The sequence below is a fragment of the Choloepus didactylus genome (assembly GCF_015220235.1).
Source record: "Choloepus didactylus isolate mChoDid1 chromosome Y unlocalized genomic scaffold, mChoDid1.pri SUPER_Y_unloc1, whole genome shotgun sequence".
Taxonomy (NCBI): domain Eukaryota; kingdom Metazoa; phylum Chordata; class Mammalia; order Pilosa; family Megalonychidae; genus Choloepus; species Choloepus didactylus.
This window is the reverse complement of record NW_023637624.1, coordinates 2,658,819-2,666,434: the sequence shown is the minus strand read 5'-3', so window position 1 is coordinate 2,666,434 and position 7,616 is coordinate 2,658,819.

Below are 7,616 nucleotides of genomic sequence, written 5' to 3'. Positions count from 1 at the left end.
AGGGGAGGACACTTCAAGGCCCAGGTCAGAGAGAGACAAAGAGACTGAAAATACATGGAAAGAAACTGCATTTCTGGTCCTGGGTCTGCAAACCCTTCCCCCACCTTTAAGAGAAGCAGCAGCTGGCAGCCATTTCCTTGCCTTGGGGGTGGCTGGAGTACTGGGTCATATGAGAAAGTATTCTGCTACAGGTGTAGCCCCACATTGAGCCAGATTTTGGTCAACAAAATGAGGGAATAGGAACCCCCCAGTTTCAGCTCACCTGTGTAGAAGCAGCCTATGCACAGAGACAAAGCAACCTCTGAAGATGATTAAGTTACCAAAGAGCACCATCTTCTGGGCAGTCCTTTAAGTGCAAGGGAATAGAAATGTTTTTTAAAAGATGCCCAGATCCTTTATTAGGACCACAGGAGCTGCTCTAGATACCCTGCACAGAAACCAAGTCCAGTTTTGGCTGAGAAAACTGGACAACACAACTGTCAAAGCAGGGCTCTAAAACAAATCCAGGTCTTGCTGACTGGTGAAAAACAGAGCATCACTGTAAGCCAGCAGATCTATATTACCATACACAGTGAACTTGCTGGGGTGCACAGTGCCTAACTCCCATCCCTGTGGCAGGCCACAGTGGGTCCCAGATTTGGGAGGAAGACTGAGGGGAAGAGCCAATCTCATAGCTGGCCAGTGAGAGAAACCAAGAAATATAGAGATCAAAGAAAATCAACATGAAAACCCAAGGCAAAAGAGAGAAAACAACCTCCAGAATAAACTAATCAAGAAAATCAGCTGCCTAGACAGCAAAAATCATGAGCCACACAAGGAAACACAAAGATATGGCCCAGTTAAAGGAAAAAACTAACAACTCAACTGAGATTCAAGAGTTGAAACAACTAATTAAAGATGTTCAAACAATTCTAAATCAAATCAATGAATTGAAAGAAAATGAGACAAAAGAGACAGATATAAAGAAGACACTGGTGACCATAAGGAAGAATTTGTAAGCTTGAAAAAAACAAAAGCAGCACTTATGGGAATGAAAGGCACAATAGAAGAGATGAAAAACACAATGGAGATATACAACAGCAGACTTGGAAAGGCAGAAGAAAGGGTTACTGAACTAAAGGACAGGATATCTGAAATCCTACACACAAAAGAAGAGATAGGGAAAAGAATGAAAAAATATAAGCAGGATCTTAGGGAACTGAAAGACAACATGAAGCACGTGAATATAAGTGCTATAGGTGTCGAAAAGGAGAAGAAAAGGGAAAGGAGGCAGAGAGAATAATGGAGGAAATAATCACTGAAAATTTCCCAACTCTTATGAAAGACATGAAATTATGGTCCAAAAAGCACAGTGTACCCCAAACAGAATTGATCCAAACAGACCCACTACAAGACACTTACTAATCAGATTGTCAAACGTCAAAGACAAAGAGAATTTTGAAAGCAAGAGAAAAGCCATTTATCACATAAAAGGGAAACTCAATAAGAATAACTGTGGATTTCCCAGTAGAAACCATGGAGGCAAGAAGGCAGTGGTATGATATATTCAAGATAGTGAATGAGAAAAACTGCCAACCTAGAATCCTTTATCTGGCAAAACAGTCCTTCAAAAATGAGGGAGAGTTTAAAATATTTACAGATAAACAGACACTGAGAGAGTTTGTGAACAGGTGACCTACTCTACAGGAAATACTAAAGGGAGTGCTACAGACAGATAGGAAAAGATAGGAGAGAGAATTTGGAGAAGAGTGTAGAAATGAACATACCAGGAGACAGAAAGAAGGTAAAGATCAGGCATTTGATCCTGAAGGAGTACAGAATGTTCAACAGGATTGATTGTATAGATCCGGAAGTGGATACCACAATACTGGGTGATGGTAGCATAATACTATAAGTGCATTAAACAAAGAGGATTGTGAGTACAGTTGAAAGAGGAAGGTTGGGGCATGTGAGACAGCAGAAGGAAAGATAGAAAATAAAGATTGGGATCATATAACTTAGTGAAACCTAGAGTAGTCAGTGATTGTGATTAAATGTACAAATATAAGCATGTTTTTAACATGGGGAGAACAAATGAATGTCAACTTTGCAAGGTGTTGAAAATGGGATGCAATTGGGGAAAAATACAATCAATACAAACTAGAGTCTGTAGTTAAAAGTAACACTGTTATATGCTTCCATTAAATGTAACAAAGGCAAAACACCAAAGCTAAATGTCTATAAGAGGGGATATAAGTGAGGGGCATGGGATTCTTGATGTTGGTGGTGTTGTCTGACATTTTTATTTTATTTTAATTTTATTTTTTTCTTTTGTTGCTTTTTAGTTGCCATTTTTTCTTTCTTTTCATTTTTTCTTTTTTTGCGTCTTTCTCTTTCTTTGTGGAAGAAATGGAAATGTCCTCATATAGATAATGGTGGTGAATGCATAACTATGTGATTATACTGTTTACTTAGGAGGGAATGTATGGTGTGTGAATAAAACCATCTAAAAAATAAATAGAGGAATACAAGTGCTGGGGAAAATGTGGAGAAAAGGATGTACCTAATCACTGTTGCTGGGGAAGTACAATGATGCAGCCTATATGGAAGGCATTGTGGTGACTCTACAGGAAACTAAGCATGGGGTTGCCATATGGCCCTGCAACTCTGTTATTGGAAGAACTGAAAAGAGGGACATGAATGGACATTTGCACAGTGGAGTTTATGGTGGGAGTATTCACGATTCACAATGTTTGGAGGTGGCCTAACGGTACATTGACTGATGAACAGAATGGCAAACTATGGTGTATACATACGATGGAATATTTAGTGGCTACAAGAAGGAATGATGTTGTGAGCTATGCAACTAAGTGAATGGACAATGAGGACAGTATGTTGAGTGAAATAAACCAGAAATGAAAAGACAAACATCATAATGCCTCACTAATAGGAACTAACTATAATGTGCAAACATTGAGAATTGAATCTGAGAGCATAAGTTATCAGGGGAAGGCTTATTGTACAGGTTCCTAGACTGTAAGCTCTTACAGCAGTTACATCTATTCCTGAATTGTAATGGTTGTCTCTAAATTCTGAGATGCTGAGCTCTTTATGTATAACTTGGTTGGTCTCTGGAACTTTGGGTATCTGTGAGATACCTAAGACTCAAAGCCAGAGTCCAGCAGCTATGAATATCAGCATTACCCCAAATTACAGCAAATGTTAAAGAATTTGAAGAAGAGATCAGACTTCAATTAGATATAAACAAAATGGACTTGGTTAGGACTAAGGTAAATCAGACTAAAGGGTAAAGGATGATATTGTTGGTGTTTTAAAACTTCAACTTCTGTGTAGACCAAAGGAAGAGATGTCTATTAGGTACAAAATCTATAATTTTTGTGACACACTATACAATTTAGCTTGTATGGTCATTTTATTCAAACACCATAATTACATGAAATTTTGACTAGGGAGTGAAATTTAGTTGGTTTGTACAGGTTAGTGTGAAGCCCTGATACATCCCAGAGTAATTTGGGCAGAGAATAAAAATTGTTTGCAAATACCCCTTAAGTGACTTTGGGAAAATGTGGAAATATTAAACTTCCCCACCTGGAGAATTATTGATATTCTTATAAGCATTGGGGACTACCAATTTAGAAGGTCAAGCTCTCAATCTTGGGGCTTGCCCTTATGAAGTTCGTTACTGCAAAGAAAAGTCTAAGCCTACTTAAAATTGTGCCTAAGAGTCATCCAAAGAGAACCTTTCTTGTTGCTCAGATGTGGCCTCTCTCTCTAAGCCACCTCTGCAGGTAAACTCACTGCCCCTTCCTACATGGGACATGGCTCCCAGTGGTGTTAATCTCCCTGGCAGCGTGGACATGACTCCCAAGGATGAGGCTTGACCCAGCATTGTGGGATTGAGAAAGCCTTCTTTGAACAAATGTGGGAAGTAAAATGAAACAAAATAAAGTTTCTGTGGCTGAAAGATTTCAAATAGAGTTGAGAGGTCATTCTGGAGTTTATTCTTATGCATTATATTGATATCCCTTTTCAGTTTTTAGTGTATTAGAATAGTGAGAAAGAAATACCTGAAACTTTAAGTATAACCCAGTAGCCTTGATTCTTGAAGACAATTGTATAACTATACAGCTTATACTGTATGACCATGTGATTGTGAAAACCTTGGAGCTCCTACTCCCTTTAGCCAGTGTACGGACAGATGAGTAGAAAAATGAGGACAAAAAGTAAAGAAATAATGGGGAGGAATGGGGGTATGGGATGTTTTGGGTGTTCTTTTTACTTTAATTTTTATTCTTCTTTTCTTGTGGTAATGAATATGTTCATAAAATTGTGATGAATGCACAACTATATAATGGGACTGTGAACAATCGGTTGTATGATACCATATACATATGTACTGTGAATGATTTTATGGTTTATGAATGTATCTCAATAAAAGTGAATTAAAAGAAAAGAAAAAAAAGTATGAGAATCAGTGAAGGTGGTGGTGAGAAGAAAATTTATAGTCCTAAATGACTACATTAAAAAGTAAGAAAGAGCTAAAACCAAAGACCTAACTTAACAACTGTGCTGCAAACTAATCCAAAACTAAGCAGAAGAAAAGAAATAACAAAGATTAAACCAGAAATAATAAAATGGAGAACAAAGAAAAAATGGAATCAATAAAACCAAAGCTGGTTCTTTGATAAGATCAATAAGTTCAACAAACCCTTAGCTAGACTGAGAAAGTCAAGAAGAGAGAAATGCAGGTAAATAAAATCAGAAATCAGGGGTTGGGGAGTCGTTACCACAGACCCAAGGAAATAAAAATGATCATAAGAGGATATTATGAAAAACTGTATGCCAGCAAACAAGACAAATTAGATGAATTGGACAATTTCTTAGAAACACACAAACAACCTATATTGGCTCAAGAAGAAATAGAAGACCACAACAAACCAAACACATGTAAAGAGATTCACTCATTCATTAATAACCTCCCTACAAAGAAAAGCCCAGGACCAGATGCCTTCACAGGGGAATTTTACCAAACATTCCAAGAAGAATTGGCATTATTCCTGCTTAAACCCTTCCAAAAAGAATTGAAGAAAAAGGAACATTACCTAACTCATTCTATGAAGCCAAGTCAACCTAATATCAAAGACTGATAAAGATACTACAAGAAAGAAAAACATAGACCAATCTCCCTGAAGAATATAGTTGCAAAAATCCTGATAAGAATACTTGCAGGTCAAATCTAACAGCACATTAAATGAATTATACACAATGACCAAGTGGGTTTTATTCCAGATATGCAAGAATGGTTCAACACAAGAAAATCAATTATAATAAATTGAAAGGGAAAAATCATATGGTCATCTCAATTGATGCTGAAAAGGTATTTGACAAAATTCAGTATCCTTTCTTGATAAAAACAGTTCACAAGGTAGAAGGAAACTTATTCAACATGGAAAAGGGCACATATGAAAAACCTACAGCTAACATCATGCTCAATGGTGAGAGACTGAAAGCCTTCCCTCTAAGATCAGGAATAAGACAAGGATGCTCACTCTCACCACTGTTATTCAACATTGTGCTAGAAGTGCTAGCTAAAGCAATTAGGCTAGAAAAAGAAATAAAAGGCATCCAAACTGGAAAGAAAGAAATAAAACTGTCATTATTTGCAGATGACACCATCCTATATTTGGAAAATTCCCCCAAAATGACAAAGCTACTTGAGCTAATAAACACATTCAGCAAGTGGCAGGATACAAGATCAACAGAAAAAAATCAGTGGTGTTTCTATACACTATTAATGAGCTATCCAAGGAGGTAATTAAGAAAAAGATTCCATTCTCTATAGCAACTAAAAGAATCAGGTTTCTAGGAATAAACTTATCCAAGGATATAAAGGATCTATATACAGAAAAGTATAAAACATTGCTAAAAGAAATCAAAGATGAACTAAATAGTTCTTCTTTGATAAAACAAATAGTTTAGTTACCAAACTAAATTTGGTAACCACATATCAGTTAAGGGTTTGATATCCAGTATATATAAAGAAATCCCACAACCCAACAATAAAAAGACAAACGGCCCAATTATAAAATGGACAAAAGACGTGAATAGACATATCTCCAAAGAGGAAATACAAATGGCCTAAAAGCATAGGAAAAGATGTTCATCTTCATTACCTATTAGGGAAATGCAAATCAAAACTACAATGAGATATCTTCTCAAACTTATTAAAATCGCCACTATTAAACACATGGGAAACTACAAGTGTTGGAGAGAATGCAGAGAAATAGAACACTTATTCCCTGCTGGTGGAAATGTAAAATGGTACAGCCACTGTGGAAGACAGTTCTGCAGTTCCTCAGAAAACTAAATATTGTGTTGCCCTACAACCCGGAAATTCTGCTACTCAGTACGTATCTAGAATATCTGAAATTTGGGACAACAAACAGACATTTGCACACTGATATTCATAGCAGCATTATTCAGAATTGCCAAAAGATGGAAACAATCCAAGTGTCCTTCAACCAGTGAATGGATAAACAAAATGTGGCATATACACATGATGGAATATTTCTCAGAAGTAAAGAAATAACAAGATCCTGAAACATATGACATGGATGAAACTTGAGGACATAATGCTGAGTGAAATAAGTCAGACACAAAAGGACAAATATTGTATGATTTCACTAATTTGAACTAAATAGAATATGTAAACTCATTGTCATAGAACTCGGAATATAGGTTTTCAAGAGATATAATGAGGCTAGAGAATGGGATGCAGTTGCCTAATACGTATAGAATTTTTAATGAGGTTGAACTTGAATGTTATAAATGGATAAAGGAGGGGTTTTTAGAATCATGTATATCACCAGAAGGAAAGCTAGAGGTTAAAATATGGGATTGTTCAAGACAGTGAACCTTGTGGTGGATGTTGTTTATGATTAACACTACAAATTTAAATAGGTTCTTTCATGATCTAGTACAAATGTATGACTCTTGTACAGAGTTAAGGGCAGAGCTGTAAATGGGGAAAAAGTACCTATTGCAAGCTATGGACTATAGTTAACAGTAGTATCTTAATATTCTTTCATCCACAGTAACAAATGTACCCACACAAATACTAGGGGTCAAAATGCACGGGAAAGCGGTGTGGATGTTTTAGGTATTCTTTTTTATGTCTATTTGTTATTTTTCTTTTTGGAGCAATGATGATGGCCTAAAATTGAGTGTGATGATGATTGCACAACTAGGCGATGATACTGTGAGACACTGATTGTATACTTTGAATGTGTTATATGGTATGTGAATATACCTCAATAAAATTTGCAGTTAACAAAAATTAGAGAAATGCAAGATGGTGGTGGTAGCGGGCACTGAGAGGTGCTTTGGCCACTGCAGGAGAAGGCAGATAGTTACTTTTTTCACCTGTTGGCAATGAAGGCCTTTGCTAAACACCTCCTAATTTGAAGGGGCACCCTTCTGCTTCAAAGGACAGATATGGCAACTGCCTAAAGCTTTGAAGGAGATCAATTCTTCAACTCACGATGTCTGATTTACTGTGAATGGGCCCAATCTTTGATGAAACTGAAAACGTTTTGGGACATACACAGTCTCAAAAG